A 13,125-nucleotide genomic window follows, 5' to 3' on the forward strand; every position below is an offset into this window, starting at 1 on the left:
TTTAGCAAGCCTGTACTTTCCCATAAACTGTCATTAACCCCAAAGGCACTGCTCAAACCACTTAATCATAGAAAGTGCTTTACAGATCACAGGAAAGGAATAACAGCTCTCATACCTTTTCATATGATAGTGTGTCAAATAATGTCTTTGATAGTGTATTTGCTTTAGAAATATATATATATAAAAGTAGGAATAATAAATACATAATACATAATACCATTAATGTACTTTGAGAATTTACTGCTTTAACTAAAAGCAAATTTACTTATCCTGTATTCTTTAATGTTTCTAAGACAATCCTTTTTGTGCCCCTCATTTTGCAGTCTTTGCCCAAAGCCTTGGCCTCACCAGGTGGAAAGCTGTATGCCTAACTCATTCTTCATTTCTCCTGGGTGACAAAGCAATTCTCACCTTCTTTTAAAGTTGTGCCTCTAAATGACTCCAACCATGGCCTTTCACCAGCAGGAGACACAGCTCTGACTGACACTTCATATGCTGTGAAGCTGGCCAGCTCCTTCACTGTACACCTAGTGTCCCTAATGTTTGAGACAACCCATTCCTCCTCAGATGGATACTGAGATGACACTTTCACATCATAGGTCCAGTTCTGCCAAGCAGATAGACCTGTGAGATGAAATCACATTATTACAGAGTAGATGGCTGTAACAAATGATACACATTCTTTGAGAAAACTGTATATTGGGGACTCACTTCAAAAATGCCAGTATTGGGGGAATTAGGAAAGGGATAATTTAAATATTTACACTGTCTGGGTCTGGGACCAACAAAGAGTAGTGGTTCAATCCCCCATGAAGAAAAGTTAGAAAACCCAAAATTTTCCCCAACCAGGTAATTTTTTGCTGTTCAAAGACACGTGCACAGAAGATAGAGACCATAGCAGAGTCACTGATCAAAAGTCATTATGTCTCTGGTATACATTTTCTGCATGATATCAGCAACCAACTGCTACTCCATATCATATTTAAGATGGAACCTTGCTTAAAATCCCTTGCAGATGACAAATGAGTTACCAATATAAGCTTGTGTTAATTTAGGCACACAATTTAGCTATTTTACTGGGAAATTTTGGGTTAAATTTTTCAAAATTAGGTAATTCCACATCATTCAGCAGGATCAGCTATTGAAGTCACCAAAGCCCAGCATCAGGAAAAGAGAAAGCAGAAGGTTATTCCTTTAGAAAGAAAAGGAGTGGATTTGCAGGAAGAAACAACTGAACTTGCTGGTTCCAATAGTGTGTTCAGGTGGTCTCCAGCTGATCACAGCTTGGTCCAATCCAAATAGCACTGTGACAAACCAAGGAGGAGTTAGTAAAGGAAAAGGTTGAGTTGATGCCCCATAGAAAAGCAAGTTGCTGAAGCCAAAGTACTCTGGATACGCCAAATTGCAATCCACAACATACTCACTGAAGCTAGAACTCCCCACAAGAGAGAGCTCCTCATGGAAAACTGCCCAGACATCTGTGAAAGTAAACATGTTATCCTCATAAACAAAGCTCTCCATGTCATTAAATGGCTCGTGTGATCGCAGTGTGTGAAATTCTGAACCATCAAGAAAACCTGACACAAAGGCCTGTTCTGTTTTATTGAAGAAAATAAGTCTCTTAGATTGGAAGTTGATCATGAAGTCTCTCAGAGCACTGGATTTCACTACTGGTGAAGCTGTGGAGGCAGTGCCAGGAAAGAGTGGAAGGTTTGCTCTGTATATGCCATCCTCCAGGAGACAGAAAATGTAGCTGGACATGGAGCAAAACAGACCTAAATAACTACAGTGCAAGAACTCTCTAGATGAGTCACAAACTTTTTAACAGATCAGAGATGTGCCTGTCCTTAAACAGACAACAGGAAAATGTTTCTGGCGCTATTAATATACATCCTGGGAGAATTAAGCACATAACCTTTTACCTTCTGGGAGTTTGGCTGGCAGATTATTGGAGAATATTCTTCCATAATACCTCAAGTGTCAAGCACGGACACTTAAAATGCATAGACCTTCATGTTCATAAAAGCACTCAATGTCTGAAAACTACATTTCTGCATTGGAAATACTCTATCTCCTCTGCTAACACCCTGGGGAACAAAATGAAGAAAACAACACTGCATGGTGTCACTCTTGTTCAAATTGTTTTGTACTTTGTTATTTGTTGCCAACTGCACTTTTGTTTTGGTAAGGCAACAGTTTGAAACAGGAACCTAGATGACTAATGAAGTGAAGAAAATTAGAGAGGAACTTTATAGCACCTTTGACACTTACCCGTTATAAGGATCAGCTAAAACCAGAGGACGAATAGGGGATGTCACATAAAGAGGAGTGATGTCTTCAGCTGCTGTGCGGTTCTCTAAATGGCAGACATGTATCTGGGGAATGAGAAGAAAAACTGGCGATGCATTCATAGGGTGTTTACTAATGAGCAGACAAGTTGACCTGAGATTCCTTCAGGGGAACCAGACAATGAAACACCTCTTTAGCAATCCTAGGTCCTTATGGGCACCTGAGTTGTCAGTCATTTGAGAATAACACTTGTACACAAGTATAAATACATCCGTGACAGCTTACCCTGAAAGAGCTGTCTGTCAGCCATTCCCCTCTTAACTTCCTACCTCTAAGCTGGAGGGAAAAGCCCGATTTGGGGGGTATAGGCAAACTGTACTTTGAAAACGATCTGGCAGGGAAAGGAAAAGAGGGAAGGAAGTGCTTTTCTGATCCTGGGAGCAATACCTTGGGAATTTTCTAACTGCAATGGATTCAGAAATCCCTGCCATTGGTCTGTTCGTCTACAGCTCATTTGTATCTTTGTATCACTACTGCATTTCCTGCCCCCTGTTCCCTGAGGAGTAAGAGAGAAATCAGACATGGCAAGAGGATTGCCCAAAAAAAAAAAAAAAAAACCAAACCAAAAGAAAATCCCCCACTAACCATTTAAGGCAACTTTCTAGTCCTTTGTGCATTATAGGACTACAAAGGTACATGCAAAGTCTGACCATTAGCAAAACTGAAGTTTTATGAGTAGGGCATCAAGTGCAGAGTTGCCATCCACACTTTCACTTCAAGTTGAACTAGCTGTAACCTGAGCTGTCATCACTGGTATGAAATATTTTCCCTCTTGAACAGCTTCAACCAGTTATGAAGGGCATTATAATCACTAACTAGTTATCTGACCACCTTCCTGAGGCAGAAGAGGAACTTAACAGTCTAGATGGACAACCAAGTAACAGAAACAAAGTTGCTTATATTGGGTATGAGGTGGGTGTGAGGTTAGTGTCAAAAACAAAGCAGTTAAAAACAAAGCTTTTTATGTCGTAAGGAGAAAGATCAGACAAGGAGCCAGAATTCCATATACCCTGTGTGCCTCAAATCTGACCTGATATTCAAGCCTTTCTTTTTTAAAACTCTGAAATATGTGAATATTATTAAAATAAAAATTATATTTCTATAATTATATTTTGTGCATACATATCTATATTTAAATCATATTTTCTCATGTAAAATAAACCACAGAAATAGTTCAAATTAAATAAGAAATTAATTAATCCCTCCAGCAGTACCTTTTCATTCATGACAAAGTACATTCTCTAGTAAAGCCAGTCTACTGAGATGGATGTAATATTCCCCCAGCCAGCATAAAAGCGCATTATGTCATATACATCAGACATGTTTGCAGCTCCTTTCACCCAGCTGGAATTCCCCTCAGGAAAATACACCACTTGCTGATAAACATTCACAGAAATTCCTAAAAATAAAGATAAGTGCACACAGATAATATAAGAAATAAGTTTCAGTTTTTTCAGTTACTTTTTCTACTTGCCTTAAAAAGAACTATTTTTCAATCAGCAACCCAACATTATTTGAGAAAAGTTAACTGGGTTTTCTCCTCCAATTCTAGTCTTCTTTCAGGTAATAAGGAAACTTTCCTATTTGCTGTGTAAGTGACATTATTATAGACCATTGCCCTCCTTCAGAAAGTTAATCAGACAAAAAAAGGATGTGTAACATGCAAACGAACTGACACCTAATGCCACTCTCCAGGGCCAACAGATGCAATTGGCATCTCCTCCCAGAGCACCATTCACTCTAGAATTCAAGCTAGACATTACCTGTGTCACCTCTGTACTATCAAAGGGTATTTAGTCAGGGGCAACATTTGTCCTCTGGTGTCCTTGTGGCTCTGTGAAGTTCGGTAGATAATCTCAGATTTCCACACTGTGTCCAAGGACCAAATATGGCACCAGTGTGGATAAGAAACATTAGGGCAGCAAGTAATTTGAGATAACATGGTTATCTGGTGACTTAGGCTACTAAATGCCTTGTTATAGAGCTCTGTGCCCCAGACTAGCTAACACACTAGCATACTCTTCAGCCAGTATCTTTTGACACTTCATATTATTTAATTCTTAAGTATGAAATACTTCCCCATATTCATGTTGAGAAAATACTGTCATTAATCATAGGGAAACATCTGCTTTGGCTTCATCTCACCTCAATTTAGACACCTACTATGTAAAAGACCAGCCGTGAAGTAGCTGCCTAGATTCAGTGAAGAAAAGGTTGCACTGGGGAGAACAATTCAACCCTTCCCAGTGCCTGTCATTTCAAATAGGTCAAATTATGTCCTGAAAGTTCCTATTTCTCCCCATTGGCTATAAAGGCAGACTAGATACTGTCTCAGGCTAGCTGAGATGCATTCTGTCATGTACCAGTACTTAAGGGGTAGCTAGAAAGAAGATGGAGACTCCCTTTTTACAAGGAGTCACATGGAGAGGACAAGGGGGGATGGACACAAGTTGCTCTTGGGGAGATTCTGATTTGAAACAAGAGGGAAATTTTTCACAGTGAGAAGAGTCAACCATTGGAATAGTCTCCCCAGGGAAGTGGTTGACTCTGCCACATTGGACACTTTTAAGATTTGGCTGGACAGGGTGCTGGGCCATCTTGTCTAGTCTGTGCTCTTCCTAGAAAGGTTGGACTAGATGACCTCTGAGGTCCCTTCCAACCTGGGATTCTGTGATTCGGTCCTTGGCGAACACAGACGTCTAAGTTGTACTTGAGAGAAAAGGAGAGAGCCTGATCTGATTTTACCTGTAATGTTGTGGTCTACAATACCATTTTGCAGGCACTGGGCAGCTTCAAGGAAATGTTCTGTGTATCTCTTCTTTAAAGACTGGTTTCTGGATAGGAAGAGCCATTTTGCTTTTTCCTTAACTAACAGAGAAATTCAGAATTAAGATAGATGACTGCAGCACAGAGAAGAACGTTGCTAACTCAGATACAACATTAATAAACAAGTATATACACGTACACAGACATATGTACATGTATGAATATATTCTTACACTAGCAATGACAGTCTAAAACTCCTTGACTGTTGAAAGTGCACGGTTATCCACCATTACAGTGCCTTCTGGCTCCTCACCCAGGGTGAGAATGTCCATGAATTTCACACTATCATTTCCTGTAACAGCAGTGAGTCCCTAGCAAGGGAAAGTAAGCTGGAGCAAATGAGGTCCTATGGACTCCTGAGGAAAAGAAGGCACTACGACATCCATGTGACTCCAAGATCCAGCAGAAGTGGGGTATTTACTGAGCCCCAGCCCCAAGCCTCTTTGAAAAGCCTAATCAGACAAGAGTATTATCCCACAGAGCTGGGGAAGAGCAAGGCAAGTATGGTTATTGCGTATCTTACCAGGCTGACCAGTAATTTTTTCAAGGAACATGTAGTTTTCACAGATAAAGGTGATAATGGCACAATACGATCTGCTTCAAGGTTGATAAATTTAATTTTTTTTAATAAAGTCACCAATTTTAAAGTCAAGAAGGAGAGCTTTAGTCACATAAGCTGACTTCATGCTTATACAGGCCCAAGTAACTTACATCAAAACCTGTGCAGCACATCCATACCTTCTGTCTGGGCCATGCATAGCTCTGGGACAGATAGCTAGTATAGTGTCTGAACATCAGATGCTTGGAAATCTAGCACATCCCCTGCTGCACTGATTCACAAGGCAGTTACCTTCATTTCAAAAAGTGGTGCATTATTTCAAGTCTAAATTTGGCTAAATTCAGTTTCCAAACAATCCTTCCTTTTTTTTTTCCCCTCTAGCTGTCTGCTATCAGATATCATTTCCTCATACGGGTATCACTAGAATGTGATCAAATGCTGTCTTAATTTATTCCCAGGTAACCTGCATAGATTGAGCTGCATGCATTTCACACATGGTGCACATACCTTGAGTCATTTTGGTAATGATGTCTCCAGAGCAGAGTACAAGAGGCCAATATCACTTCTTTATCTCTTTTCCAGTGGCACTTCTTGCCACTGGGCTCTTCTCAGGAGTCAGAACTACACAGCTCAGTACCTGATGCAGTAATACTGCTTCTGAATGTTATACATCAGAAAGGGTTGCTTCTGTTCACACTAGGACAGAGAAGAAGTGCATGCCAGGGCAATTCAGGAGGAATCAACTAAAGTTTTACGTGGTGACTAGTAAGGGGAGGTGGGATGGTTCCCCACTCCCAGAAGGTGTTCCTTTGGAGGGTAGGGTTGGTTGGTTGTTTTCTACCTTAAATTAATCGGTTGGTAATTGGCTTGGCTTGCTGAACACAGTCAGAGGTACCGGTCTGGACATTTCACAAATGGCACAAATGGCTCAGGGTCAGCTAACCCTGGAGCAAACCTCTGCAGAGTCTCCAGATAAGGACATATCAGTGTGTCTGAGATATTAGAAAAAAAAATACTCATATTTTTTAAAGTACTAGAGGAGCTATAAATTCAATTTCTCTAATCAATAGCAGAATACTGGTGATTCAGAGACAGCCTGAAAGTGTTTGCTAGAGTTGGAGTTTCCAGATGTTTGACAACTAGATTTCATCAGGAGGAAGGAAGCTTCTTTTATTTTCTTTTCTACAGATACATTTTGGTAACACTGATTTCATTTTCACTTGTGCTCTATCTCAACATGTACCTTTTCCTGGCAATTAATATTTCTGCAATTCTTTGAGTGATACCTATAGTGTATCATTACTTTCATTATTAACTAGTTAATATAGTAAAATAAATACAGCCATGAAAGAGCAACAAAAAAATTATATGATTTCCCATATTTGGCATGAGACAACTGAGGGTGTTTTGACAAAAGAGTTTCATGTTAAGTATTCAATATTATTAGAAGAAATACATTTGTTTGCCAGCTGTTAAAATCTCATCTAGAAAATGGAAGCATGTCCTCTCAGTCTCTGCTTCGGACCACTGAGTTGTTTTTAATCTGTAATACAACTCAGGCTGAATTTGTTCAGACCTACCAGCATCTACCAGCTACCATACTGTGTAGCCCAATAATGTCTACAGCTAAAAAACGGGGTGCTCTCTGGCTCCTTGGTGTACGACTCCTTGTCATGTAGTGTTTACAGTGTAAATATTATTCTTTTCTGCCATGTACATGGCAGCCGAGTGAACAAGACTTTGTCCCCAGGAACAGACAGTGGTAAGGACTCTACTACTCTTGTACCTTTGGATGCTGGCGTTGTGATGTTGGCTTCGGCAGGGGGTCCAGCACCAACCTCATTAACTGCCACAATACTGAACCTACAGTAAACCAGAGACAGGTGTTGGTTTGAAGGTTTCTTTCGAAAGATTAACTGAGAAACATTTTATCAAGCAGGGCAGCTGCTACAGAAGTGCTTGACTTTTGTAAGACACCCATTTAAATATAATGCTTTGGGAAATTCATAATAAAAATAAAACTAACCAGAATCCGAATTCCCCAAAGGTGGAATAACAACAGAAGCTTCTAAATTAAAAATGGGGTTTCAGACTCAGAAGAGCAACTCGATTTCATTTCAAAGGAAAACCTGTATTTACCAGTGCAAGCAGAATGCAGGCCTTGTGTTTAATAAAAATGAAGGAATTTTTCCAGATGCTTAAAGGACCAGAGAGGAACGCTCTATCATTCCCTGAATATACGGAAAAACATGCCACACAAGCTTAAAAAAAAAAGAAAAACAGCAGCTAAGAAAATGCAGCCTGCTGGCCCTATATCAAATTTCTTTTACTTCTTCCCCATCTTACTTCCACATAGGCAGCCAACTCATCTGGAATAACTCCGTTATCTCAGGGAAGGTACCCTTGCTTTTGGCAAGAACATAAAAAAGCAGCATAATTGTGCAAAGTGGTATTTAGACATATCCTGTACTGTCTGGGCAAGAAGTGCTACAGTACACTTGGCCCTGTTGGTTTTCTTTTCGTACCTGTAAGTGTTGTTTGGGAGGGTGGAGTAGAACTGAAAGCTGTGCCCTCTTGAGGCGCTCAACATTTTGTGATTCTCACTGGTCAGAAGCAAGTTATATCCAACAATCAATCCATTTGGAAAAAGTGGTGGAGACCAACTCACTTCAACAGTGTTTGGACTTGAACTCTGAATATCTTTAATGACAGGAGCTGTCACAGGAGCTGCAAGAGATCGAAATAACTGTCTCTAGGATGGCATTTAAGACATCAGTGGTTTTTCTTTTTTTAGGTACACTTTTAGGTTTCATACCTATTAATCCATTTATACTAATAAATATGATTAGTGACAGCATAAAATTTCAGCAAAGGTTAACTTTTTTTTAGTGTCCAGGAAATGTGTTTGTATTTCAGTCAAAAAGTTAACATGCATAATTATTCACAGAAGTATCCAATGTGTGCTCACAATTTTGACCTTGTACTTTTCTGTGCATGTTTTCAAACCAAAAGCAGGAAGAAGTCCTGAATCTTCTAGTTCAAACAAAAAGAGCCTGTGGTATTTTAGTGTGGTCTTCCACAGCTACCCAACAGACAACATACACATCATTCTCAGGATTAAGCACCAATGTTTGCTGTGAAAGAAACAACAAGGAAACATAAATGTTTCTTATATGGTCCTGAAAGATGCAATTAATAGTGCAATTCATTACCTCCAAAAGCATGTGTCCGGTAACCGGAACTAGATGGAGAATGGAGCTGCAGCTGAGATGTAATGATCCAAACTACTCGAAACACATATTCTGTGAAGGCTTGAAGGTCTTTGACTGTATATGAAGTTTTAGATACTACCTGGATTAATGCAGAGGCACAATCAGATTTTTTTCTTCCTCCATCTGCAGCTACTAGGTAGGGTGTTACCAGGGCAAAAGAAGTCTCATACAACAACATACATATTTCAGGATACAAAAGTGCAGCATCCTAAGTCTAAATAAGAGGAAATTCTTGGAGCTATCTTTAGCATACACTTTGATTTTCCATCCTTTCAGAACTTTTTTTCTTCTCTTTCTTTCAGAACACACTACCAAATCTAAATAATGAGCGATGGATAGAAGGATGGATGCAATGCAACAGTAAATTTGAAGAATAAGGTAAAAAACCTAAAATAATAACATATTTTTATGTTATGTATTTTTGTTATGCTATGCAATGTTATGCTATGTATTTTGTTATGTTATGCAATGTATTTTAAACTGTTGATACATATACTACAGGTTTAGGATCCAAAGTCTCCTAGCTACCTTAAAGTATTTATGGTCTGAAGTCATTGTTCCCCATTATTTCACCAATTATTAATTCATAAGAACTTCCTGCTTAGCAAGTTGTCTTTACCTTTGATTTGCCGCACCAGCTTGTCATGCTCTGTAAATTGATCCAACAAAGATGATGGCAAGATAACAAGTGTATAGTTGACGCAAAAGAACATAATATGAGAATAACCATACTGAGTCACAACAAAGGTCTATCTAGCCAAGAATTGTGTCTCTGACAAGAAATTTCTCTAGGGAAAGGTATAAATAAAAAGAAAGCCTACAGTGATATTTCTCCTGAATACTCTCAGTCTTGCCATTTTATAAGCATGGCTGACCATGAAACAATGGCAATGTTTGCATTTAGTAGAACTCAGTTTTTTTCTTCCATTAATTTGTCCAGCCACTTTTCAACCCCCATTTAGTAATTTTAGTAATTGTAATATTTAAGAGTTTAAATTTAGGAATTTAACACCCACGTGTGCCAGGATGCAGTTGAACATTTTAACTACACATTCATTGAGGAAATACCTTCATTTGCTAGTTTTGAACCTCCTACTTGCTAGTTTCCATCAAAGTTCCATGTTCCTGTGTTGGAGGAAACAGGGAAGAATTGTCCACTTCTCAGCTTCTCCATGTTGTCATGATTTTGCAAACCTCTTTCATGTGCCTAACATGTTATCCAATATTTTTCAAAAATAAAATGAAAAGCAGAGAAGAACCTATTTCCTTGCAAAGTAAAAGGAAGTGTCCTCCTTTACCTCTGTGTACCTCCAGTCTCCAGGGAGCTGACTGAACTTCCACTGGATAATATATTTCACCCCAGAGATGTTAGCTGGCTTCCACCCTCCTGTGACACTGTGGATTCCAATGGTAGATGCAAATGGTGCCCTAGGCTTGTTCAAGTAGTCTGAGGAGAAAATGCAATACAACAGTAAGAAAAAAACCTTTCATCACAATCTCTGGGTCTTAAGGGTAAAAGCCTATTACCCCACACACCTGAAAGCTGTGAAGCCAATAAAAACACACAAAAGAATATATTGGAAATGTTGCTGAATAAATAACATGACATTTTAAAGACAATTTGATAAGTAAGCCTGAACTGGGCCAAGCTCAATGTGAGAAAACCTGACTACAACTCTGTGCATGTGTAAATACACTTTAAGTTACAGGTACTAAGTAAAATTTTGCTGAATAGAAACCTAGTGAAGGCACAGGAGACTTCTGAAGAGATTTTCAAGGGGCCTGTTTCAATAGCACTGTATTGGCCCAGTTGTTCCCACATAAGTTGCAGGAGCTTTTGGCAATGATTTCAAGATAGCAGACAGGTCAAGGATGGGTGCTTGACAAAGTATCATCTCAATCAGTTGAGACCAAGTTCAAAAGATTCCCTCCATGAAAGGGAGGAAAAAAAAGTTTTACTGTAAGATAGAGTTAACTTAATCGTATTTGTTAAAAGAAAAAGAAAAGTGGTCATTTTCTGATGAATTAAAACACAAAAGACATTCCTATTTTTTCAGGGAAATCCAGATAATAGAGCAAGACTATAATCTTAAAACTGAATTTATCAGACTGTGAATTGGACACAGGTCTCTATTCAGACTTACGCTGTGCTTCAGCTCCATATGCATCCTCTGCACGGCTACAGCCAAACTTACAGGAAACCGTCTGTGTAGGGTACAGAACTCACTGGTTATTTTTGTGTAAAGGCAAACTTCCTCCTAGAATTATGCAGACACATTTTAAATCCATACAAATCTTGTGGACATTCTGAATACATACAGACTCTGTGGAAATCATTACATTCATTCTAAAAAGCGACAGTACCACACAAACTCACTCCAAAGAGCTTCCCGAGAGTCTTTCCATCAATTCACTGGGCACTGAATTAGCGTTTTACTCCTTACACACAGTCCCTTTGTGGAAAGCACAAATGTGGGGCTACATTAAAGCGGGAAATAGACTTCAGTGACAACCATGGAGTTGGGAAGTAATGGTTTTTAAGTTGCTAATGATAAATTCCACATGTTGGATTTCACCTTTTCCCGCTTCATGTATTTCCTATGAATGAGGACATTCTTAGAAATGTACTTCCAGTGAATTTTCAAAAGAGTTGAAATTAACAATTTGTAAGAGCAGCCATGCCTAATTCACGCTTCCTTGTTAGTAGTTACTCCTCCTGGTACAGTCGTGTCTACAAGCTGCAAACATAACAAATACCCCAGGGCAGTGAGTTCTCCACACTCACAGCCTAAGAACAGAAAATTCCCAAGAGTTTTCAGTTTAGGTAGGGAACACAGACATAGTGTTACCCTGCTTTGTAGGTAGAGAACTTAAGAAGAGGTAGTAACATTTTCCAGGTATATTTCAGTAGCTTAAAAATTACATGCAAAACTGACCTTCCTGGAAAGCCAAAACTTTTGAGAAGTCACGGTTTGAGCTTTTCTAGACAGGCATTTTATTTGGGCTCATTTTATTCTGCAAGTTCATTTGGCCTATGAAATCTTGAAGTATGCTTCATACTGCTGCCACCTTTCACATGATAATTAACCTTTAGATCATTCAGAAGCAATTCATTGTGTTAAGTGAGCAAATATTTTAAATTGCTCTTCCTATGATTCTAGGATATACATTTCCAGCACCCTACAGAAACTGATAAGGCATGTTTTTTCAGACAACACAGTTGTAGTTGAGATGGATTTAAATACTTGCTTAGCTGTGTATTCCTATATACATTATCTTGCATCTAGGCATTTGGTGCCAAGTGCAAACACTTAAAAATTTTTTTCCAATGTTTTGATATTCAGAGAAATAAAATACTTCCCAGTGAATTATCGTGACTGTTAGCAGGCAAAGATCCATGTATTAGCAGACATCAGTTATCAACCATACACTGGAGCTTTCATTTACAATCAAGCTTTCTTTAGTTTGTAGAGGATAGTGTCCCCAGATTACATGCTGATTCATAGTGCCTTCTGCTTCGTTCAAGATAGACATTTCTGACCATTTGTTTTTTGTTATGTTTTTCTTTCTTCTTCTGATCTTTGTCCGAACCATAAATCCAATTTTTGCTTGAAGTAAGAGGATTTCTGAAGCTCTTAGCCTTGGAAATTTTGAGAGAAATTTGCTGTCTGCTCTGCCTGAAAACAAGAAATCCTCACATATTCTCCATCAATGAGAACTGCCCCTATAGGAGACAAATTCTGCTGCCCTTTCTTGTGAATATTCCCACTAAATTCAGTAGCACTCTTCTGTTCCCAGGTGAGAGGTAATATCTAACAGGAGCAATACTACCAGATTTCAGTCCCAAGGCATAGTCACATGACTGAGCTGAGCCAACACCAACGGAAAAGTCCCACTCTTACTCCAGCTCCTTTCCCCTGCAGACTGCAATGACCTGATCCTCTCCATGCAGTGACCTGGTGCTCACCTGACCGTGTGGGGAGTCAAGTCAGCAAGCTGATCCAGTGGAAAGATAATCGCAAAAGCCCTTGCAGAGTTAGTGAATTTAACTGGCATATTGTGTGGCCAGACAAGCAAAATAAATCCTCCAAAACCACCACCACCAAAAAAAAATAACCA

Source organism: Phalacrocorax aristotelis, chromosome 3 (genome assembly GCF_949628215.1).
Source record: "Phalacrocorax aristotelis chromosome 3, bGulAri2.1, whole genome shotgun sequence".
NCBI classification, from domain to species: Eukaryota; Metazoa; Chordata; class Aves; order Suliformes; family Phalacrocoracidae; genus Phalacrocorax; species Phalacrocorax aristotelis.